Raw genomic sequence first — 26,295 nt, forward strand, 5'->3', positions numbered from 1 at the left:
TTTCATTAAATGAAATGATGGTAGACTAACCTGAGGAAAATGTGTGGGGCTAATCCGCACACATTTTCCTATGCTCACACCACGACAAACTCATAGACCCATGTACTCTGGCTGGACACAGCCTACAGGTACAGTCCGCCCTGTCATATTTAGTTGGAATGTGACATCCAGGAGTACACTGTGTCCTCTCCAGGAAGGGAGAGGACCAAGCTTCCCCCTGCCATGGCCAGCTTGATTAACTAATAAAGGCTCCATGGATCTGCCCTGCTCTTTTGTTCGGCGCTGCAGCTGGTGGAAGCGATTAGCATACCAATTAGAGGGTTCTTCAAACAGCCCACATGGGGCCTGGCTGCAGACGTTAACAAAGGAGACCAGAAACCCCACAACCTTTCATATGTAACTGTGTCAACCTGAAGCCAGCTACTGCCCTCAGTGTCATTGACAGTGAACTGTCATGTCTGGGACTGCGTGTTTACAGTAAGCCTCCCCGGTAGGGGGCCCCATTCATCAGGTAAGAGAATGCGGTTTTCAGGAGCCAGAGATCTGGTCTTGGTGCAGTTTCCAAGGAGACCTGCCACATTAAACAGGAATCACAGAGATATCTATTCACCAGTTAGACCCTTTGATCAACAACAGGCAGGAAGATCGGTGGGACTTAGTATCACATGTTTTCACCTCTTTACCTTTCCTGTTGAAAAGTGCTCTGGTTATGACCTCATGCATACAGGAGATTGTTGGTACAGACCATAGGATTGGTTCATTAAGGTAGGTTAAGCCTACACCAATCACTGTGGCCTATTTGGCTCTAAAAGAGGGCTGAGCCCCTCTTTTGGCAGATCATCTGAAGGCCTTGCAAGGAGTAGCTGGAAGAACTCATCATTGGACCCTGGCTGAAGGTCCAGTCTACCTTACATATTCCACCAGTGAAGGAAGGCCAGGACCTCCAAAGAGGGAAGCCAGATCCCTCCACTAAACATCTCCCAGGGAACAGAGGGAGATAAAGACCTCACAGTACCCTCCGGCTGCTCCAGAACCGGTACCCAGCCACCCCACTGTGTGACCTGCTAGGCTCTGCAGCAAGCTTCCTAGGAAGGAAATGCCAGACTTTCTCTGATCCTACAACCACAGACAAGGCAGTGGCCTGCAACACACTCCTCAGCTTTGGGATGTCTGCCTTAAAGGACGACACAAGCCCATTAAAGAAGCTGGGAGGAGTTCCTCGATGAGCATCTACTTGCATTCGCCTTAAAGGACATTTTTGAGCCAGTTATGATGATTTTGATGATAGGTTATTTATAACGTGCTTAATACCCTGGGGTTTCTAAGCGCGTACCTGGGGATTGAACCTGTGTCGCTCCGTGTCATCTTGCTTCCAAGGCGAGCACGTTGCAGCTGAGCTATCCTCCCGGCGAGTTCCTCTAGCTGCAACAGGCTGCAACGCTGAGCGTTGTCAAGCCGCAGTCACTTAAAGACATCCGAGGTGTCTCGACCAGTGCTTCAGAACTGCCGATCAGCATTGAGAAAACAATTTCTGACCCTGAGCCACCGTGTAGGCCAGTCTGCAGCCGTTGGTCCATCTTTGCTCACTGAACTGTCTTGCCGCCTAAGACCCGCAGCTGACTCCCATTTTGAACCCTGTCACAGAAGCCTGCAAAGTGCCCTGAAGCTGAATCAACCCTGTCAAGCACCAAGAACCCCTACATTACAAGGTACATTGTGGTTATGTCCCCTGGTCCTTCCCAGATGGCCCCTAGAGACATATTAAGACCAATTGCTCCCTTTGTGCTGCAGCCAAGTAACCTTAAACGGTTGTTATTATTAACCATACTGACTATCCTCCTGTCAGTATCCAGGGTACATCCCTATTCCTTCACTGAAACTGTCTGTCCTCTGTATTCCTGTACAGGATGAGTTGTATTTCGTAGTGTTGCTAGAACTGTCTGTTATGATATAAAGAATGTAGATATTTTTGATACAACCTTCACTGGACAGTCCCTTTTATCATTGGGTAATAATTATATTTTTGCTGTGTTGCAACTAACCAATGATCCACCAACTTTTGGAGATACGCCTGCCATTTCCGTCCATGTTACCAAAATTGGACAAGGAGGTTTTGTAATTTGCTTGTTATTCCAATCTGTTCGGATCCCTTCTGGTGTACTAGAGGTGTGGGTCGGATTGATGGTTTTGAAACCGATATTCACTCCTGGACCACTGGTACCCTAGAAGTTGATTTGTCACAAGGTCCCATGAGCTTACTTAAAACAACATTTAAATCCCACCCAGGTGGTGGATTGTCAATGGGAGGGTTAAGCCTTTTAACTGCCTCCATGAAGGCTTTAACAACTGGTATCTTCCACCAAGAAACCTTGCTTTGCAATGTTGTATATGCAGACAGTGCGGCTAAATGGATTTTTAATAAATTAAAAACCAGGGCTGAGTCCAACAAGTGAAGTAGATAGTCTACTATATGTGATGCTGAACAGTCAATTGACCTTTTACACCATGTGACAAAACGTTTCCATTTGTTAAAGCAGCAGGGTATAGTGTTTGGTTTACGTGCTCCTTTAATATTTCCATGTATCTGTCTAGTAAATTAAAATGGCCGAGCTCTATAACTTCAGCAGCAAAGCTACTAAGTTGAATGTTTGAGGATGTGGGTGTAGGGTTAACCCTTGATTCTGTGACAACATGTTGTATGGCATATTAGTTTCATTGGTGGGCAAATGGACAATTTGGGAAGGTGTGAACACCACGTTTGCCATGCCACATTGGAGCGACTCGGATCATCGTTAAGTGCTCTGGATGCATCTTGTTCAAGAGTGGTGTTAGTGGAAAAGCATATGCGAATATCCCTGACCAACTGATCCACAGTGCGTTCCCTTTGCACCCCTTCTGCAGGAACCTGGAGGCATAACTTAGACATTTTGCATTCTCTCCTATGGCAAACAGATATGTTATGTTATGTTACTTGGCATTTATATAGCGCCTTATATATCATTGGTATGACCGCAAAGCACTGGTAGGTTGAACGCCCTCGGGAACTGCAGTTCAGGTCAGTAGAGAGAGAGATATGATATTATATGATATTATATGATATGGTATGATATGATATGGCACAGCATTTATAACGCGCCTATACACAAGTGTTTCAAGGCGCGATGAGGCAAGGGAGGGGGAACAGAGGGAGGACAGACAACAATCCTACTAGGCCAGGTGTCATTCAGATCGTGCAAGTGCATGGGCAGGGGACGGGGGGGAAGGGGAGAGGACAGTACAGTACATGGGATAAGACAATAAAACAATAAGTAAAAGTACGGCCAGCAGGTGGCAAGTGGAAAGGTAAGTGCAGACGTCCGGTGTCAAGTGCTAGAATTGGGGCCGTAGGTATACAGAAAACAGTCACCAAGTGCGAGGGTTATCAGGAAGAGCGACAGGCGGGGGATTGGACCTGGGCCCGAGATCAGAGGGTGGCCAGGTAACCAGTGCAGTTCCAGTGTCAGCAAGGAAATCAGCAAGGGAGAGGAGGAGAAACAGCAGATGCAAAGAGAAAGGTTTTGAGGTGCTTCCGGAACCGAAGATGATTCTCCTCAAGTTTCAGGGAGGCCGGGAGGCTGTTCCAGAGGGAGGCCCCAGCCAAAGAAAGAGATCTACCACCAACTCATTGCTTGGAGAAACGACTGACCCTGAGGGAGTTGGCGGCAGAGGAGCGAAGAGCTCGAGAAGGAAGGTATTTAGGAAGATAGAGTTGAAGGTATTCAGGCCCCAGGCCCCAGAAAGCCTTGTGGACGATGTAGAGGGTTTTGAACTTATTTCTCGCAGCCACTGGGAGCCAGTGCAGAGATTTCAGTCCTGGAGAGATACGATCCCTGGGCTTGAGGCCAAGGACAAGTCTTGCAGTCCTGTTCTGGATAAGTTGCAGAGAGTGTTGATTGGTGCGTGGGCACACCGAATATGTGTGCAGCTGGTGTGGTTGTTGCAAGATAGCTGCTTCATAGCGGTAGGTGTGGTGCTGAGGAAATCAGTTGGATGTGTTCAGTCTGGAGGGTGGACACCCAGACTGAGATCTGGCTGCGTTAGGCCTGAGGAGATGCCTAAGCTAGCCGGAATGTGCTCAGTTAGCTGTGTTTTATTAGAATGATGGGTTGTTCGTGGGGTCATGTTAGTATGAGAACAGCTAGCCTGAATTTTGAGTGATGGTGTATAGGAGAGAGTAAGCATAGAAGTGTGATATGGTGGTTATCAGTAAAGCGCCTGCAACCAGGTAAGAGAACAGGACAGAGGGGCATACATAGCGGCATACGTATATAAAGCGACAGGATGGATAGGGTAAACATGTGATACAGATAACATGGGGATACAGGTGCATAGCATATATAGGAGATACAGATTTATTTATTTATTTATTTATTTAAATTTATATAGCGCGCAAGCAGCCCAGGGGCATTGAGGCGCTGTTACTTGCAATAACTTAGTTACATGGTACATATGATAGCGATTGTTGACACATTATGAGTAGTACAGGAAATCATACGGTTGTTACAAATATAGCATTTGGGCTATAATTACAAACCTAAATGATAAGTATTTGTGCTGATGTGTCGGTCCTTATGTGAAGAGGGTAGTTTTCAGTGTTTTGCGGAAGTTGGTGAGGGAGTCCTCGCCACGGATGGTGGGAGGTAGGGCATTCCAGAGGGTGGGCGCGAGGTAGGGGAAGCTGGACCCACCCGCTTTTACTCTTTTCACTAGTGGCACAGAGAGCATGTTGGTGTACGGGGATCTGGTTGGCCTGGTGGTGGAGACAGGGTGGATCCTTTGAGAAAGGTAGGCAGGAGCAGTGAAGTGAATGCACTTGTGGGTCAGTGTCAGGGCTTTGAATACGATCCTTTCCTTTATTGGGAGCCAGTGGGCTAGTTTCCTGGCTTCAGAGATGTGTTCTCTTTTAGCAATGCCTTGGGCTGCCCGGAGAGCATTGTTCTGTATTACTTGTAGTCTCGCTAAGTTTTTGTTGGAGGTTCCAAGAAAGAGTACATTGCAGTAGTCTAGCCTGGAGCCGGTGATGGCTCTGGCTATGTTGGTGCAGTTCTCTTTGGATAGAAAGGGCCTGATTGCGTTGATAAGTTTAGCATGATTTGCAGCTGCGGATGCTATTGCGTTGACTTGTCTATCCATGGATAGGCTGGAGTCCAGGTAGACTCCCAGGGTTTTGACAGAATCAGAGACCGGGATTTTAATGGAGTCAATGGTGAAGTGGCTAAATTGGACATCTAGGTTTTTTAGCGTGTCGGGGGAACCTACCAGGAGGAGTTCCGTCTTGTCAGAGTTGAGGCATAGTCCGTTGTCGGCCATCCAGGCTTGGATGGTGTTGTAGAGGTTGTTGAGGGTCAGGGAGTCGGTGTCATAGATACCTGTGAGAGTGAGGAGGATCTGGGTGTCGTCGGCGTAGTTGGTGTATGAGATGCCGATAGCGTCGAGGATGAGGAAGAGGGGTCGAGTGAAGATGTTGTATAGGGTGGGGGAGAGACAGGAGCCTTGGGGTACACCACAAAGTATAGTAGTTGGGGATGCGGCGGCTAGGTCAGAGAATACTTGCATAGTTCTGTCTTGTAAGAAGGAGGTGATCCAAGATGTGGCCTCTGGGGATAATTTGGCGGTGGAGGAAAGGTGGTGGCAAAGGACGCCATGATCCACGAGGTCGAATGCCGCGGATAGGTCAAGGAGTAGGAGAAGTGCTGGTTTACCCATGTCTCTAGCATCGTCCATTTGGTTCTTCAAGTCAAGTAGGGCGGTTTCGGTCCCGTGTCTAGGGCGGAAGCCAGATTGGCGGAGTCCAAGGAGTTTGTTCTCTTCAATGAAATGCTGGACCTGCAAGTAGGCTGCTTTGTCCAATATTTTGAGGAGGAATGGGACAGTGGTGATAGGTCTGTAGTTGTTGGGGGAGGTGGGATCGAGAGTTGGTTTTTTCAAGAGAGGTCGGACCCAAGCTTCCTTGAGGGAGGCGGGGACTTTCCCTGTGGTAAAGGAGGCATTAACGAAGGCTGTTAGGAAGGGCGCTAGCGCTTCCGTGCAGTCTTTGATAATGGAGGCTGGGCATGCATCATCTTTGCAGTTAGAGGGCTTGATGTTCCTCATAATGTTGATGTCTTTTTCTTGGATGGGTTTGAAGGAGAAGGGTAGGGGGGGATCCGGGGCAGGTGATGGGATAGGGATATGGCTACTGGGTAGGGCTTGTTTAGTGGCTAGTATTTTGCTTTTGAGGAGGCTTAATTTGGTTTGCATGGCCGTTTGTATTTTGTCACACCAGTCTTTGTCTTTGGTGAGATTCTGGGGGGCGGGAGTGGGTGTCTCCAGCTCTCTGAAAATGGCGAAGATTTCTTTGGTGCTAGATTGGGCTTCCGAGATTCTGGATTCAAAGGATTTGGCCTTTGCTTGGGTGATTGCCTTTTTGTATTTGGTGGATAGGGCTTTAAAGAAAATCTTGTCTTTTTCAGAGTGGGACGTTTGCCACTGTGTGAGTGCAGCTTTTTTCTCATTGCGGAGTCTGAGGAGCTCAGGTGTGAACCAAGAGTTGGAATGGGTAGTGGGTTTGGATTTGCGTGGTTTGAGAGGGGCAATGGAGTTGATAGCTGCTTTAATGGCAGTATCATAGGTTGTTGCGAGTGTTTCTGGGTCTGATGAAAAAGATGGTCTGAAGGCTGGGCCTTGGAGGAAGGGCAGTAGCCTTTCCTTGGTGAGCTGGCGGGAGCTTCTGGTGAGGCAAGGAGGGAGCGGTTGGGGCAAGGGGGCAGCAGGGGAGCTGGTGGTGAGGATGCTAAAGGTGATGATGTGGTGGTCGGACCACGGGGTGGGATTGTTACCTGTAATGATGAGTGGGCAGTTATGCTGTGCTATCCAGTCAAGCGTTCTGCCTTGAGTGTGAGTAGGGCTAAGGATGGTGTTCTTGTAGCCTAGAGAATTGAGGGCAGAGTCAAGGGATTTGGCTGCTACGTCCTTACTATCCCGGAGCCCTAGATTGACGTCCCCGAGGAAAATGGCTTTAGACTGTTTTTTGAGGTTGTCAGAGAGGAGGTGGATGAGTATGTACCATCCGCATCGTCCGTACCATCCATAGCATCTGCGCCATCCACTCTATCCGTTCCGTCCGTTCCATCCACTCATCCGTTCTATCCACTCCATCCATATATGTCTGGAGGACTCCAATGTGAGAAAATGTCAACAACAATGTCTGAATGTAGCCACCACTCATGTTCTGAGGGTTGATCTGTGTTTGTGCTTAGTGTGTCTGCTAGGCAGTTGTGTTCCCCTGGAATGTGTTGTGATACGAGGAAACATTTTCTCTAAAGGCTCCATATATAGATTTTCTGAGGTAGCCTAGACAGATTTAGAGTGTGTCTCCCGCCCTGTTTCTTGATGTGGCGGTTGTGCTGTCTGTTATAATTAGCACATTCTTCCCTGTTACACGGTGTTGGAAAGCTTCAAGTGCTTTGTAGACTGCTAGCAATTCTAAGACATTGATGTGTTTCTTGGCTACTGTGTCTGACCACATGCCGTTTGCTGTGTGGTGTAGGCAATAGGCTCCCCAACTTAAGAGTGATGAATCTGTTGAGTTGGTGCTGTGTGTTGCCGGGTTGACAAAAGGTTTTCCCTTTAATATGTTCTCCTCTATCCACCACCAAAGCACCAATACCACTGGTTGTGAAATCACCACTAGATTGTCCCAATTGCCTTGAGTCTGTGACCATAGATTCGCTAACCATTCTTGCATTGGATGCATGTGTAGCCGTGCATGTGGCACAATGAATATACATGATGCCATCATGCCAAGGAGGTGCATTACTTTCCTGACTGGTATCTGTCGAGCGACTATAAACAAGGGATTTGCTTTAGTATGTTTTGCACCCTCTCATTGGAGGGGAAGAGCATTGCGTCTTCTGTTCAAATGATAGCTCCTACACATGTTTTTCCCCGACTGGGAGTTAAGCTTGACCTCTTCTCGTTGATTGAGAAGCCTAGTGGATGCAAAAGATCTATTGTTTTGTGTGTATTTTGCAGACATATTTGCTTTGTTTCCCTTATTATTAGCCAGTCGTCCAGATAAGGGTACACTGCAACACTCTCTCTGCGTAAGTGTGCAGCTACTACTGCTTGCACTTTTGTGAATGCTCGTGGGGCTGACCTGATTCCGAATAGTGTAGGGGGACCCACTACTGGGGTGCTATGGGTGGGAACCTGAAGCAGGGAATCATTGTTTTGAGGTGGGAGCTGAACCTCTAGTGGTTTGGCCTCTACCTCTGCTACGCCCCTTCTGAATTGTCTTGGGAAGGACGATTGTGATGTGGATAATTGTCCCTGATTAGTATACCACAAGCTGACGCCTGCCCCTGAGGTAGAGCCTGACTGGGCTGAAGATCTTGTGTAGCCTTGACCATGAAAAAGTGCATCGGTTGGCATATGTCTCTGCTGAAAAGGTTTATTTGCAATTTGCCCCAGGGTCTTCAGTGTCTCATGTTCTTTCTTTGCATTCTCAAGAGCATCATCTACCGACTTACCAAACAGGACATTATCCTCCACTGGCATGTTAAGTAGCATGGCCTGTGTCTCTGCGCTAAGACCCGGATTTATAAGCCATGCGTGTATTTTAATTAGTATACCTTCTGCCACTATTCTGCCAGCTGTATCTGCAGCATTTAGAGTATTTTTGATAATGGTGTTAGCTGCTTGCTTGCCTTCAGATAATGTTTTGAGTATTTCAGACTTGAGAGGCTCATGAACGCTGATAACTAGGTCTTCTAGATAGTCCCACTGTGCTCTGTTCAAACTGGCCATGAGGGTAGTATTAATTGCACTGCACATTTGTAAAGCAGCTGACATAGCTACTTTCTTCTCTAGTGCATATATCTCTTTACTCTCTTTATGTGGCAGACCCTCAAGAATGGTTAAAGACGTCCCAGGTCTCTTGTGGGTAGTAGTAACCACCAGAGAATCAATTTTTAAATGACCCCTGATAAAAAAGTGGGTCTGTCAGCGCTGGCTTAAAACCATTTTCCATATGAGGATTGACAGGCCTGGTTGGGGCTGGAGTTGAAAGGAACGGTAATAATCTTCTTTTTACTGATTGCAATAGTGGGATATACTGCCCTTTCTGTTTCTTTTCATTTATAATGCAATAAACAAAATCAATGTCCTCCTCATACTCATGCGTGTCGATCTAAAAATAATCAGCTGCCTTTTTTAGAAGACCATTATATAAGCAGCAGAGGTTTTAGCAGCTGCCAAACTGCTTGCTGATGGGACGAGTTCCGTTGACGCTTTGGCACTTTTCGACGAGAGCAGCGAAATGTGGGGCATGGGCGAAGTGTGTTTCTGTTTGTGTAAATCAGTAAGCTTATGCTTACTTGGTCTTGACACACTAAGCACTGTGCAAGAGCCCTGCATGTTCCTTTATCACCAGGGTAAGCCTCCATAACAGAGGAGGATGCCTGACATTCAGAGCTGGGTTCTGGCACTTGGGAATGCTCTGTTTCCCTCTCAGATGTCTCCACCTCTCATTCCACTGTGCCAGCGGGGTAGTCCCACGATGTCTCAGCATGCATTGCGTAGGGTGCCCACCGCTTCGGTCACCGACCCGTAAGCATCTTTGGCTTGAAGAGCTTACACGCTCGACATTTGGCCACTTGGTGGTCTCTTGGAAGACAATGGTTACACACTTTGCTTGTATCCTTCCAGCAAAAGTTTTGGTTGCAGGAAGGGCAACATTTAAAAGGAGTCATCTCCATGACGAGCACTGGAGGACATTGAGACAATATATATTATGGGGGGAAATGTGTACAGACATTCTCCTAAAATGTGTTCAATATTTTTCCCCCCACTCGCCCTACTGTGAAGGCTGAAGCCTGCATAGTTGTAGGCCATTGGAGACTCTCTGGAAACCCTGATTTCCACAGAGTCACTGTCGAGAGCCAGAAGGTTGCGTCGGACGTGGTTGCCGAAGATAGTAATATGAAATATAATGATCTTTTTTAATATACAAATGCATATGCTTGATAATGAGTGATGAACTCCAAAACTAGAACTCCACAAAATGTAACCAAGTAGATGGCGTAAATAAACCCAATCTGAGGACCTTGGCTGTACACGTCACAGTAGGGATGGTGTTACATACACTCCCTGTCCACGTTTCTTTTTCGAAATAGAAAATAAGTAATGTAATACTCTGCACAAACCACTAGATGTCAGCCTATACAAAGCATGCGATTCTAATCGGATCCACCAGTGTCAGAGATATTTTTATATATATATATATATATAAACTATTCCACCATGGAATGAATTATTTGACCATGCCTCTTAATACTAGATTAATGAAAGCGTTGAGTTCAACAGAGGGATGTTTCACAATGTGCTGCTGGATTTCTTGACTTACCAGCACACTGCTGCTTCAGTTATCCTTCTCAAGTCCAGTGGCCGAGGATGAAGAACATATTAATACCCACAAGACAGAGAGTAGCCGCGATCACACACCTGACACCTTTAAAATAAACAAACAGGATACATATGAAATGATATGCCACATTCAGGCTCAGTTTTTTTGTGAAAAAAACTTTAGTTAGCAAAGGGTTAAGATAATCCGATTTATTTGAACATAACCCATGAAATACGACGGGTGTGAAAAGTGACAATCATATAAACTTCGAGTCCCCCGTTGATCTCACCCATGATGCCTCTTTTGGGTATGCAAATTAGCCAAAATTCAAAGTCAGACTGTACTGTACTGATGATCCCTAATAACGGTGAAATCAGGTATGCAGCTATTTACAGCTTTGAGAAATGTCTTGGGCTGTAAAGCAATGTATAAAATAGCACTGCCCTGTAAGACAAAGACAATCTCCTGGAGTACAAGGCTTGCATTTGGACTAATTTGCATACCCACAATGCTTTGCTCATGTGGCTCTGAGCTGGAGGTGAACTTCCAGTCATGGCTCCTGGGTGGCGCTGTGGTATGTGTGAATTGGCTCAAATGACTGTTTCTTCGTTCACATTTCTGGTGGAAGGTCTTTTTTTCAAGCCTTTTTAAACCCACAATGGTGTTTCATATTTATATATTTATGGATGAACAAGGGACATATTGGGGATCATTACGAAGCTGGCGGTAACCCACCGGTGCTAATGGCGGGTTACCGCCAACCCCGGAACACCAAATCTGCCGCCTGACTTCTCGGTGCCACCGGGACATTACCAGTCCCAGCGGAGCGGGAAGTTAGGCGGCAGATTTTGTAAGTCCCCATTCCCGTCAGAATCACTGGCACCGCCACTGACGGTGCTTCCGTGACAAGTCTGCCTGCAGGGCCGGTGCGCCAGGCAGGATCAGACCTGCCAGGTGCAACGGCCCCTGCAGGCAGTCTCATAGTGTGGTGGTCCGGAAACAAGGGTGCCAGTAAGATTACTGGCACCCTTGTATCCGGACCGCCACGCTCGTAATGAGGCCCATGGTTTCAAATTTAGCACTAAGTTTCCAGCAATAAATCTCCAATAGCAAAATGTTCCTTTTGTGCAAACAATTCTCACCATTGTGGGCATGTAATACAGATTTGGATACTTTTAAAATCCCCTGATGCCAGGTGGCAGCAACTGAGAGCACTTTTTTAAATAACCAGCATTTAATCATTTAAAGTTAGTCACATCATAGGTTATTTTTTGGGTCAGAGTTTTTCATATAGCACCACTTGATGGGTTTCTCTTTCCTATAAGTGATCTGCTAATATCTGTTATTATATGTGCAGTTGTATAAATACCCATGATGAGAAACGCTTGTGTATCTGCCTAATCTCTGGTAGTTAGAGCTTCAGAATGTCACAGTTATATGTAGCGCAATCTCCATTGCAGGATTCATTACTTCAAAGCGGGTATGGCTCCAGCACCGGTCTCAGGACAGAGCGCTGCCCTTACCTTTTTTGAACAGCTTGCTTCTGTCTCACTGTGATGGATTGCCATCTGCAAGCGTATAAAAGCTCCTTATTTTAAAACAAATATTAATAAAACGATGCAGGTAATTCATTACGAGGTTGCCGCCAACCCTGTAACACCGAACCCGCTGCCTGACTTCCCGGTGCCACTGGGACATTACAAGTCCCGGTGGAGCGGGAAGTCAGGCGGCAGATTTTGTAAGTCCCCATCCCTGTGGAGTCCCACGGCAACAATTGTATGGAAAAAATGAAGCTGAAGGTATTGTGCTGAGTTTGGGCAAATCTATGAAGATCACAGAGATGAATACAGCTGAGGAGAGCCCTTATTTAAATCAGAAATGTATTTTGGAATGCTTATATATGGTCCCCCAACTACATGGTATTACAACATCACATATCGAAACAGTAACGCTACCCAAATATGGCAGCTGGGAACATTTGGCAATTGTCCAGTTTGTGTCGCCTGTCATTGTGGAGCTCATAAGTGCATATTCAGAGCCACTGTGGAGAAATGGTTTTAAAACTGTAATTTGTAATAAAGTCATGGCTCCATGTCGAATGGAAAAATGCCTAATAATGAAAGACCAAGTTAAAGGCGGCCTGAATAAAGATCTGGTTAAGCAAGGAAAAAGGGGTAGGGACATGTGAATCCCTCATAGGGATTACTTTGAGGAGAAATGAGAAATGGGGATGGGCAATGAGCCAGTAGTTATCACCTGGAATACTAGAGGGTTTCACTCTTTTGTCCATAAAGATGGTAAGCACTTTGTGGATAATTGCGATATATTTGCATTCCAGGAGACCTGGGTAAGTGGAACCATCCTTAATAATGGTTTCAATATATTGCTGAAACCTGCAGTTAGTAGAGGGGTTGGACGCCCGGAAGGGGGACTATGCATTGGTGCAAAGTGCCCTGTGATTGTTAGGGAGTATGATACATTTGGTAACTCTGATTTTGATTTATGTGCTATCGTAAAAGATTTGGGACATTACAACGAATTGCTATTGATAAATGTGTACTAGCATCCGGGGTGGGGGTGGCACATGGAGGAAATTACTAAAGTGATCTCTGATACCATTAAAGATTGGATAATGGAGATACCCAACTCCGACATCAGGGTATTAGGAGATTGTAATGCCTACTGCGATGAAGCTACGAATATTGTGGATGAGTGGAAAGGATTATGTGGTGAATTTGATGTAATGGTACCACCAGAATTGGACAGAGGTGGGAAAAATAGCACCTCCCCTGTACAAATAACTAATGGAATTAAATGGTTAAAGCTTTTCCAAAATTGGGGACTATCGTATTTAAATCCAGATAGTGCAGTGGAGCAAAAAGCCATGTGGACAAATGGAAAGGTTGGTTATAGAGTGGACTATATGTTTGCTAGTCAGGGCATATATGCGAGCAGTTGAAAGAATGTGACATATTCCGACACCCCTTAGTGATCACACAGTTCTAAAATGTTGACTAAATAAGGTATTTAACAAAAAGACTTATAGTACAGGTGAACAATTCATTATACAGACCACGCTGGGTGGGAACTGGATCATATGGACAGACAGAAACCTTGTGAAATTTGATGATATGTTCAATATACTCCCCATTGACACAGTGGAGATGGCCCGATCAGGGCTGAAAGGTTTTGGTGATATGCTTGATATGATTTTAATGACTACGAATAGAGTTAGTATCATACAACAAACAGGGAAGAAGCATGCCAATATGTATGATAGAGATGTATGTAAGGAGAAAAACAGGATGAATGTGAAAATAAGGAGAATAAAACAGGCTATGGATATGGATTGGGACCAGAAACGAAAAATGGAAGCCACCCTAAGCATGAAATATAAGAAGTGGCTAAAGGCATGATACAAAAGATTTTAATTTGCAAAAGATTTTTTAATTATGTAAGACCAATGTTTCAAAGAAATGTTGGTATATGTATAGAAACTACTTCATTAAAGATGGTAACAAGGACATGATAGCTGTGGAGGAATGGTTAAGGTATGTTGGACAATTGTATTATGTGAAGCATAAGGAGCAATGGTTGACTAGAAAGTGGTGGGGGAATACCAGCTAAAACCACCCTTTGGCTATGAAGATATTCTGAGGATAATTAATAAAATGAATATGTCCAGAGCCCCTGGGCCGGATGGACTACCTACTGCAGTTGTTAAACGTAATCCAGCTAAATGGGCAAAAATTATTTTGAAACTGTGCACCACTATTTGGCAAAGTGGGGAAATACCTGGGAGCTGGCGTAGAGCTATTTTAGTCCCCATCTTTAAAAAGGGAGTTAGAACTAACCCTGGTAATTATTGCTTGCTCGCCATGGCAGACACAAGCTGCAATCATTTTTGCACTCTTTTGTTGAAAATCATTAATATATGGATCAACGAAAATAATTGATTATCACCTCAGCAAACTGTTTTTAGGCAAGGATTCAGCACCCTGGATAATATGATTATGCTGAACCACATTATGTCTGACACGGTCGGTAGGCTAACAACCTGCATGTATGTTTCGTCGATTACTCCAGAGCCTTTGACTGCGTTGACAGGGATAGGCTCTGGGGTAAAATGCAGAAATGTGGAGTGTGCCCTATAGTATTACACTTCCTAAAAGCCATGTATACAGACACCACCGTGACTATTTGCTTGGGTAAGGGTGCCATTATAACCCCCCCACCCTGTGAGTACCAACAAGGGTTTGAAACAGGGATGTGTAGCCTCACCAGTACTATACAACTTGTATGTGGCTGATATGAAGGAATCCTTTGAATCTGTACATAGTTACCCCCCGAAAGTTGGCAATATGAAAATAAGATGGATGACATATGCAGATTGTACTGTAATTATGGCCAAGACTCAGATTGGGCTGCAAAGAATGCTCAATTCGCTGCATACTTTTGCTATGAATAATAATCTGTGTACTAATGCCAAAAAACCGAAGGTTATGATAATTGGGGCACGGGTGCACAAAAATAAAAAGCTAATATTCAACTGGAAGATTGATAAAGAAGTATTGGAAGTTGTTGAAATGTACCCATACGGTAGCATTCCTATAATAAATAAACACCCCAAAACATTGTACGAAAACATATTAAAAGAAAAGATGATGAAAAAGTGGAATGTTATTAGGGGATATATGGCTAGAAAAGGAGGGTATTCTATCAAGGGATTCCTCAGAATTTATATGAGTAGTATTGTGCCGGGCATATTATATGCTTTAGAAACACTCAACGGTAAATATATGACATGGTTTGGAAACATGGAGGGGAAACTATGGAGATCTGTTTTAAGATTACCAAAGGCTGTACCAGTAGATGTGGAAGACACGCTATAGTAAGCTCTGTATTAAAATAAAACATTCACAGCGGATCAGTATAGTCTACTTAGTGCAATAGCCATGAATATGGACAATAGGAAAAAACAGAATGACCTAATGGAAAATGTACAGTCAACAGTAATGTCCTTTTTTCAGGATATTGGTTTATCCAAACAGAGGGAAGAAATGGAAGCAATTGATTTACACAACCGGTTGAAAAACAGACAACGGAGTGGGATATGGCTAATAATGTAAGCGATCCTTAGCACTTAGAAGCGCTATGCACAATACACAATGGAGGGATTCAAAATTGCGAAACCCTGAAATTACTAACTGAAATTCTGTAATCAGGAGTTTTTGAGATTCATATTACTCCTTTGTTTTACCACTTTACGCTGCTATGAATAGGTGGGGGCCTGGTCCTCTGTCCCGTATGAAGATAGAGTGTGCCGACTCTGCAGGCAAGAGGTGGAAACAACCAGACACCTCTTAATAGATTGTAATTGTTTGCACAAATGTTATAATAAGGGCTATAGGGACCTGCTCAGTGATTTTAGAATGGTAAATACAGTCCAATTTTGATCCGCTATGCTCACAGCAGAAACTTTGTTGTATGTTGGAGCTGCATATCACATTTGGAAAAGAATCAGTGATATGATGCAAGAATGAAGATAAAAAGGATGAATTGCATTTGAATTTGAATTTCATTAGAATGGTGTTATTAGGGGTGAGCTTCCATGTCCCCGCCGCTAAATTATGGAACTCCCTGCCTAATCCTATCAGGAATGATCCATCTTTCCACTCTTTTAAGCACAAAGCCAAGACATGGCTGGCAACCCAAGATGTCTAAACCGGAACACTCTACATTAACTCTGTACTGTTTACCCTTGCTCCTTCTGTCTGTTCTTTTTAAAATTGCTTTTTCTTATCTCCCTCTCCAGCTATTCCTTTATGCATTGCTGTTTACTTTCTTGCCTACTATTTTTTCAGACTGTCTACTTCCCGCTCATGCTAGTATGTAAATACGTGTAATTTGTACCTGTTGTCCATATGTAACTGTAACAAAAGATATGCGCCCAGATGCCTTAGGGCCAGGTGAGTTCTACAAATAAAACAAATTCAAATACAAAATACTCTTAAGATGGTTTTATGTTTTATGTATTAGTACTTTTATCGCCTTAAAAAAGTATGATGATTTTAATCAAGATGATCTAATATGATATGGTACAGGATATGTAATTTATGTATTGAAATGTATTTGTAATTGCTCATATGACATGTGTATAAGGTTTTAATTAACCAAATTGCACAATAAATTAAATCAAAAAAGAATTGCTTTATTTTGGTAACCCTTACTATTGTTTGTGTTGTAACTGTATCAGCTAACCAACCGCCCCCTGAACAGTATAGTCTGCACTTGGCCCACGTTACCAAAAGAGGAGAAGGAGGTATACCTGCCGGGCTTTCCCTGTTTCACCTTCGCGATTGGGCTCAATGCTGGTTTGACCCTAGTGTAGGACTGGGTTAGTGTTTTAGACACTACTCATCCCTGTACTCCTGCAGAGCAGTAGTGATTTTCCACACTTACTAACAACAGAAAGTAGATTAGGTTGGTCATCTATTGCTTAACCTAAAGCTATGGGAGACATATGGTAGGGGAGTGTGGAAATAAGGGAAGCAGTTAGAAGAGGTAAAGATAGAAACACTCCGCTGTATTAAGTGATATTAGACTGAATGCCCCCTAAAAACCCCCGGAAGGCTACTTTCTAGCACTGCAGAGGAAAATAAGTGAGATAGGATTCTTTGGTGGGTGTTAGGGGTGGGACAGAGTTAGAACATGATTGGATGAAACAATAAATTAGGCCTACCGATTCACCAAGCCATGAGCAGATAAGGCTCCGGGTATTTTGACATTGGTTTTATTTGTGTTCAGTACAATGCACATGGCTTAACTGCCAAGGTATGGTGGCTTCTGGGACCCACTTTCATGACTTCCTGACACCCCTCTTTGGGCACAAACATGTGAGTTGAGGGTTTAACTGCCAACTTGCCTTCAAGCAGGTTTCACTGAACCACAACGGGTTCTCAGCTGCTAACTTTAGGGGCCACCTGTGGCCACCCTGAAGGGCGCCCTCCACCCCTCACCCGATTCTATTTTTGTGCAAGCCCAAGGTTAGGCTCTCGGTTTATGGCCCTAACGTGTGTCTCTTTAAGACCTTGCTGCACACTGTCCGATCATGCCCCCCTCATCCACCTGCCTCAGCGCTATAGCCATCCCGATCTACATGGCTTTTGGAAGGTATCTAGTCAATTCATCTAAACCCATTCCATCTAATACCTTTCCATCACATTTTTTCCATCTAAATAATGTCCATCTAATGCATGTTTTGGGGGGTAAAGGGTTAATTTTTGTTCAGGTGTATTTTAAAGGGTAACCCTCCCCCAAAATAAAATCAAATGTATCAGATGGACATTTTTCAGATGGAAACGTTTCGATGAAATGGTATTAGATGCAATGGTTTTAGATGAAATGACCATAAACCCCTTTGGAACAGCTTTAGGCCTACCGTGGGTGAGTGGTGCCCACCTTCACCCAGTGCAGGGCATGCTCCCTCTCTAGCTCCCCCCATCCCTCCACCCCCTTGCGGTATGGTATTTTGTTCCAGACCCCTCTTGGGTCACTTCCCAGTTTGTGAGCTTGGCACAAGATGCAAAGGGTAGATGTAAAAATGGTCTACTTTACTGTTTGTCCACATGTATGACCTTGCTACCACTGATTCTCTTTCTCTTTTCCATACAGCAATCTGACAACCGTTTGAGCCAGGACCATAAAACAAAAAAACTACTTAAAAACGAAATGCATCTTCTGTGGGAGAGACGGCTTTTGTTGAGGAATAGCCTGATTTTCAGGCATTAGAGTGCGAGAGAAACAGCAGAAGGACATTTGACACATGACCCATAAATGACCCATACCCCAAATATCCCCCTTTACTTGAACCCTGATTTGCTGCTGCTTCGATGAGGGTCTGTGCAGTTCTAAATGGACTCACAGAGACAGATTTAAGTGTGCGGAAGTTGTGCTGGCCTACCATCCTTGCGATATAACAGTACTAAAGGAACCATGCTCGCCTTTTTCTGACAGTACCTATTGTTATGATAAGCTTACACTGAGACTGTATATAATGTTAGTAGAATGCTTAGTGAGAAGAATGCCATGACATCATTGCTAGATCCATGTGGAATGTTATGGCATGCCATTTGGAATGTTATCCTTTGAGTACTGTCAGTTGATTGATGTTGTGGAGAGGGTTGGGGGTCTCTGGCTTATGACTTGTATATCATAAATAAAATACTTGTCAAATCCATTGCTGGAGTGGTGTTGCGCTTTCACATATGGCGACGAGGATGGGATTGTCAGCACACTGATGCCTGCTGACCGATCCGACATTGAAAGCAACGTCGAGGATCCGAGACCCCCAACCAGGTGCCGTTGTGAGGAGGAGCTACCTCATTCCTCCCTGCAAAGCCCTGTACCCGGGGAAACGCACCTTTGGCCTGTCTCTGCAAAGCTGTTGCGGGTGAACAGGAGCGGCGAACAGGAGTGTCTCCCCATCTGTGGAGGAAGCCGCCCGGGCCCCCCCCCCCTGCTCTGAGAGGCATCGACGGGGGCAGCTTGCTCCGAAAGGCATCGGCTGGGGCAGCATTTCGCAGCGCTGTATTGCTGGATTCTCTGGCGGCATTTTTTTTTGGGGACAAGGAGGTGAGCGGAGCCGACGCGAGCCCAGGATACGTTCATTTGGGAGGGCTCACGCAGCGTATTTTGAGTATTGTGAGTGTCCGGAAGACGCGTACGTCCTAGCAGCACTGAGGACGGGGAATTCGATCTTCGGTGCGGAGCCCACCCGCTGCTGTGTGCAAGCGGGAAAGCTTCTCTGCTGTAGCACGCAGAGCGAGTGAGGCGTGGGTTGCTTTCTCCTACGAAGAGGAGGACATTGGAGAGCGAGCGACCAAACGGAAGAAATAAAGGTGAGAGACTTGTTTTGGAGTGAACAGTGGCCAAATGAAGGAGAGGGGCCATTAGACACCTTAGAAGTGTCTCCCAGCTGAGCTGCAGCACCATTGACGTTGGAAGACTGCCTACCTAAGGAGCCCACTAAATTCTGGTTGGGCGCCATCAATAGTTGTTGGTATTTTAAGGCATTATATTGTGCACTTATGGTCTTGTCAGGGATACCGGGCCCACAGATGTTCTTGCCATCGCCAGGTCCAGGTCCACCAAGGATCAAATGGGGACCATGGAAGAAGGGCTTTCTTCACTATGTGAAAGCCACATGTGGGAACGGCTTGTCCCTGGAAAGAAAGGTGTCTATGGTCATGCACTTATTGGGATATGAAGGGCAGAGGATATTTGAAACCTTACCTAATATTAGTGAGTTGGATGCTGAGGAAGGCATGAATGAGTTTGATCTTGCATTAGCTAAACTGGATAAACATTTCGAATTGAAGATAAGCACTGTTTTGGAATGATATCATTTCGGGATGAGATCACAACATGATGGTGAATCAGTAGAAGACTATGTCACTGCTCTACGACATTTATCCCTGAACTGTAAGTTTGGGGAGAGCCTGGATGAACACATTAGAGCCTGGATGCTGCATTGCTCTAATGACAAGATTAGGGAGGAAGTTTGGCTGAAGGATGATCCCGGTCTAGATGAGGTTGTTGCCATTGCCAAAAGAATTGAACATACTTTACAGTGTGTGGCAAAATTAGGGACAAAGGGTACCAGAGTCGAGCAGCAGGTTGAAGTTCTGAAAGTGAATGACAGAAAAAGGGATGTGACTAGAACACAGAGAAGGCAGAAAAGGAAAAACTCAAAATCCGGGGATATGATCCAAGGGAAAAATGGCAATGCATCCCAGATGTCACAGATATCCAATAGATTGCCCCAAAGGGAGGTTGTACAGAAACTTGGGAAAAAGAAGGATGAACGTTTATGTTTTCGGTGCGGGAGTTCCCGCCACCTATCTTCATCACCGATATGTCCGGGGAGGAAAAGTAAATGCACCATTTGTAAAAGATGGGGGCATTTTGAGATTTGTTGTTCTAACTATAATATTGGTACAGGGAGAAATACGATGTTAATTGAGGAAGTTGATGGACCATCATCAGAGGAATATGAAGTCTTTGATAGTGAAATTGTGACAGTGAATATGGTTCAATGTAAAGAGATGGATGAGTGCGAGCACCCCTCGGCATGGGTCGAGGTGAATGGGAGTCAGGTTAAAATGCTTGCCGATTCATGCTCAAAAATTACCTTGATGTCTAAAGCGGTATATGAAAATGTGGTTGGTGGAAGGATGAATGAATTGAGTCCATCAGACAAGACACCAGGTGGATATAATGGGAGCAAAATTGAGGTTTTGGGATGTTGTATGGCAAGATTTAAGTTCAAAGACAGAGTTACATGTGGCAAATTGTATGTCACAAAGCATGGTGAGACGTTGTTGGGATGGAAGGAACAAAGGGGTTTATGCACCAAATTAGACCCCAATAGCGAAGAACAAGTTTTAAATGTAGGGAAGGAATCTGAGCGTGATGGTCTGGATGTGATGCCCAATAGTTTAATTTCTGAATAGCCCGATGTTTTTAATAAAGGTGTTGGTTGCCTCAAAGGTATGGTTCATAAAATAACTCTAAAGGAGGGTAGTAAACCAGTAGCGGCTAAACTTAGACCATTACCGTTATCCATGTGTAATGCAGTGAGTGTAGAGTTGGAGAAATTGATGAAAGCAGGTATCATCGAGCCAGCTAAGGCTGTTGAATGGATCTCCCCGGTAGTTGTCGTTAAAAAGCCAAGTGGAGAGTTGAGGGTGTGCATTGACCTGAGAGAATTGAATCGTTGTGTGGTAGCAGACCGACACACTCTACCCAACATGGGGGAGCTGTTAAGCAGGATTGGCAATGCTAAGTATTTTGCTAAGTTAGATTTGGCGAGTGCCTATCACCAAATCAATCTAGATGTGGAGTCACGCAAATTGACAGCGTTCATTACGTATGATGGTATTTACCAGTTTAGACGCATGCCATTTGGTTTAATCTCAGCATCTTCTGATTTCCAAAAGGTGATGGATGGATTGTTCAAAGGTTTTGCCAATGTGTGGTGTTTTCAGGATGATGTATCAATCTGTGGTAATACTGAAGAAGATCTAAAGAAAAAACTGAAACCTGTGTTGGAAATATGTAGGGCCAGTGGCATTACTTTGAGAGGTGAGAAATGTGTGTTTTCCACTCGGGTAGAGGAATATTTAGGCCATCAAATATCTGAGGAGGGTTTGAAACCAAAAAGAGAGCTAGTTGATGGTATAAAGAAAATGCAATCCCCCAGAAATAAGGCAGAACTACGCTCATTCTTGGGGACAATAGAATTCTATCATCGCTTCATAGAGAATTATGCCGACAAAGTTACTGCACTGAGGGCACTTTTGAGAAAAGGTGTAGAGTTTGATTGGAGTCTGGAATGTGAAAGAGAATTTCAAGAAATTAAGGCCAAAATTGACATGGCTAAACCTTTGGCTATGTACGACACTAAAAAAAGGACTATTCTAGCGGTGGATGCGAGTGAGAGTGGAATTGGGGTGGTGATGTCTCAGGTTGGAAGGGATGGATTGGAGATGGTGGTATTACATGCCTCGCGAATGTTGAGGGAAGCTGAACTCAATTACTCAGTTTTGGAAAAAGAGGCATTAGCGTGTCATTGGGGAATTGAAAAGTTAAAAAACTTTGTGTGGGGCCAAGACTTTATATTGAGAACTGATCACAAACCATTGAAGACTATATTTGAAAGTAAGGGACTGGACAAAGTGTCAAGAAGGGTTGCGTGCTGGGTCACGAGACTACAATGTCACAAGTTTAGCATAGAAGTTGTTCCAGGGAAGGACAACATACAAGCTGATCATGCTTCAAGGTTAAGAGTTGAAGATGAACATTGTATTGATGGACATGATGAAATTGAGGCTATGGTGTTTACCACTGGAGGTGGTGTAATCCACAAAGAGGAATGGATCAATGCGTTTGCTGTGAACGATATGTGGAAACGCATAATGTCATTCATTAGAGGTGATTGGCCTGAAAAGAGGTTGTTATCTAGTGATGAAAGGGCCTACTGGGAGGTGAGGTTTGAACTATCCGTGAAGGGTGGTTTGGTATATCGGTGGGACAAGTTAGTTGTGCCTAGTTGTCTGAGGAGAAAGCTCATTGATATGGCACACCAAGGTCATATTGGTAGGTATAAGACTAAGGAGGTGATCAAGGCTGATTACTGGTGGCCGGGACTAGACCAAGAGGTTGAGAGGGTAATTGGTTGTTTTATTGATTGTACCAAGTCAGGAAAGAACATATCTGCAGTTGCACAGCCAATGAAGGGTGTTGAAAGTCCCAAAGGTGTTTGGCAGGATTTGGCAATGGACATTTTAGGACCGGTAGATATGGGCAGGGGCAGGGGTAACTTTATTGTTGCACTGGTGGACATGTTCTCGAGGTGGACGGAGTTGAAAATCATGAGGGATGTGACAGGAGTGTCCATAGTGGCATTCCTGGAAGATGTGTTTGAAAGGGAGGGTTTACCTAGAAGTATGTTGACGGATAATGGCCCACAGGTAACGGGAAGTATTTTTCAAGAATACATGTACAAGTGTGGTATTAAACACAAAAAAACTTCATTATATTATCCTCAGGCCAACGGAATGATTGAGAGGGTCAACCGTTGCATTATGGAGGGTATCAGGAGAGGTAGTGCTATGGGTCTGGATAGGAAATTGACTGTAAAAGAACAAATACATGCTCTGAGAATGGCTCCCAACACTGAGACTGGAGTCAGTCCGTTTGAGTTGATGAGAGGGTGGAAGGGCAACACAGTACTGTCACCAGCTTGGTTAGGCCGGGCGAGAGAGACAGATAAAGTTGTGGAAGAAGTAAAAAAAAGGGTGGACGAGCAGAAAAATAGATGGGTTGAGAAAACCAACAAGAAATTTCCCAGGAGGAAAACGAGTGTTGAAGTAGGAGACATGATCAGGATAAGAAAAGTTGCCATAGCAAGAAATGGGGATCCACTGTATTCGGATCCCGTTAAAGTAGCTCAGGTTTTTGATGGTGCTGTGAAATTGGAGAGTGGACAAGTGTGGAATTTATTGCGAGTTGCCAAGGTGAGAAAATAACATAGGTTCACTGTTAGTTCACTGTTAGTCATTTACTAGTTGCCATTTCTTTTTGCAATTTGTTTGCTTACTAAATTTAAGTTTCCGTGTATATATAGTTTATTTTGATAAGGGAGGGGGGTGTGTTATGATAATGTCTCATCTTACACTGAGACTGTGTATAATGTTAGTAGAATGCTTAATGAGAAGAATGCCATGACATCATTGCTAGATCCATGTGGAATGTTATGGCATGTCATTTGGAATGTTATCCTTTGAGTACTGTCAGTTGATTGATGTTGTGGAGAGGGTTGGGGGTCTCTGGCTTATGACTTGTATATCATAAATAAAATACTTGTCAAATCCATTGCTGGAGTGGTGTTGCACTTTCACACCTATAATAGTCCAATCTAATGTAATTAAGTGAAGGGGCCATGCTGCAGGGACTGGGCCTCATTACGACCCTGGCGGTAAGGGGTTAACGCCAGCGTTAGCTGCGCCGACCCCTTACCGCCAACTACGAGGTCCCTTAGCGCCATGGCGCTTTTAACACCTGCTTTTAGCAGGTGTTAAAATCCATGGCGCTAAGGGACCATGGAGTTAATTACGCCACCGTAATTTACGGTGGCGTAATTAACGCCTTCCCCACTCCCATTATGCCCTATGGGGCAAAAATGGGAATGGGGAAGGGTAAATGGGGATTGGGGACTTACCGCCCCGCCGACCTCGGAATGGGGCGGTAAGTCCGCCAACCACCATGGCGTAAACGTAGTTTACGCCATGGTGGTAAAGTCACGGCCCAGGCGGTAACTTACCGCCTGGGTCGTAATGAGGCCCATGGGCACCATGGCCCATACATAAGCACATAAAGACTTGACCTTTACTTACATACCTTTCAGATGTATATAGACCAAATTCACTGGTAGTGCTGAGAGACTGACGGATGCTTGCCATGCACCTGACAAAAAGTAGATCATAACCCAACCAAACCCTATTACTGTACATATGTTTTGCAATGGCCTTTCGGACACTGTCAGAATTGCACCCAAGGTAAACTTTGAGACTTAATTCTGTGCTGAAATACCACAACCAAAGGCAGGATTTAGACAGCTGCTGTAAAGAGAGAGAACATCAACTCACGGTGCAGCAAAGGGGTCGGTGTGCGGCCATGAGAGGGACTCTCAAGCGACGAACCCCCGTTCTGTTGATGGGATATCTGTGGATTTACAGCATTTCCCCTTTCTGCCCAAGTTCCCTCCCAAAGATCCAATTCCCTGGTGCTAAAATGTAGCATCAGGATGAATCCGGAATGTGTACATGAGCAATGGAATCGGAACACTGAGGAAAATAGATAAGGTCAGTGTTTATTACAGGGACAAAAGCACACTCCTAACTTGATCTAACAATCCTTTAATAAACAAAATTGGTGTATTGAGATGTTTGTTATATTTGTTAACCAGCAGCACAAATCAACCTATGCAAAATGCCAATTAAAACATTCCAGGTTGGAGATACGCTTGGTTTATGGTTATCTAAGTAACCGTGTTGTAATTTATTTGAATCTCAAGTCTACATGGTAACACAAAACCTACTCAATGTCATGTACCTTTACAAAATAACACAAAGTATACTCAAGGTCATGTATCAAAATCATATACCAAAAACAAAGAGGTGATGGCTGGAAGGTTTAGAATGCATCTTAACCTTTGGCATTGCTCTGCGCAAACCTCCAGAACATCGTTCTTCGCCTGCCAAGCCATTGCAGAAGGGGAAAGACCATATGCAAATCGGGCTTGGTCCAACCCCAAAAGGGGCAGTCCAGCCCGAACTGCTTGGTCACATCCCTTATGCACGAGACCACAAGCATCCCCCAGACATGTTTTGAGCCTTGTTGGGCCTCATCAGGGAGGAGTAGCTCGGGTCTCTAGACCCAGCATGCACAGGACTAACGTCTGGGCATACCAGTCCCACTCGGGGTGACAAAGCAAAAACAAAGAGGTGATGACTGGAATGTTTGGAATTAATCTTAACCTCTGGCATTGCTCTGGGCAACCATCCAGACCATTGTATACCAACATAAACGTATTAGAGCATGTGCAAATGTTTAGCCCGTTAAGTTGATATGCTTATTCATCTGCCAATAAATATATAAATCAAACAATACAGAAATACATACTGTCTCCATCCACAATTCACTTATATTTTTTGCTTTAAACCTTTTTGGTGTCCCTGATCCTAAGTGCACCAAAACTTATGTGAAAGTTAAACAATACTTATGTACAATGTACTTTTGTACAATATAAACATTGAATGATAATGCCTTATGTGGTTAAGGATTGTATGTTTACCAACATATACCATATGGTGGACAACTAATTGTGTGTGATCATGATGGTTGTCTGACTAGATCGACATCAGTCCCAGTCTGAGAAAAGCACATATTTAATCAATTAGACCAAATAAGGAGTTATTTTATTTGACATTCAAATCACCAATGGAATATTCGGTAATTACCTCACAAAGGAATTTTCAAGAAAACAAGAGCCAGGGGTGGCTCACCCTTACATGTGCCCTATCGCATCACCCAGTGATCACCAATAATGATGTAACTTGATTTAAGGTAATAAAACAGTATGACCTTATAGATTGCTGCCTTTACTAACTATGGAACTGAATTGATGTGCCCTTGATACTTTTGAGAATGTTATGCAATGCATGAATGAATCTTCAGGCATTGCATGAGACTACCTGGAAGTCTGTTTATGTTTCACTCTTAATGGCGATTTGGTAAAATATAATATC

General features: G+C 44.3%; 1 protein-coding gene across 4 annotated transcripts in view; it reads right to left on the minus strand.

Annotated features, from left to right (window-relative positions):
• Positions 1-26,295, minus strand: part of RBPMS (RNA binding protein, mRNA processing factor) — an 817,626-nt gene that overhangs the window by 30,132 nt on the left and 761,199 nt on the right. For 2 of the 4 annotated variants that reach the window (XR_011280399.1, XR_011280398.1), the window contains one exon: positions 10,424-10,528. The exons of the other annotated variants lie outside the window; for them this stretch is intronic. The gene's annotated coding sequence lies outside the window, so the exon portion shown is untranslated. The remainder of the gene's footprint in view (positions 1-10,423; positions 10,529-26,295) is intronic. 4 annotated transcript variants of the gene reach the window in all.

The sequence above is a fragment of the Ambystoma mexicanum genome, chromosome 6p, assembly GCF_040938575.1.
Source record: "Ambystoma mexicanum isolate Mex_15411 chromosome 6p, UKY_AmexF1_1, whole genome shotgun sequence".
NCBI classification, from domain to species: domain Eukaryota; kingdom Metazoa; phylum Chordata; class Amphibia; order Caudata; family Ambystomatidae; genus Ambystoma; species Ambystoma mexicanum.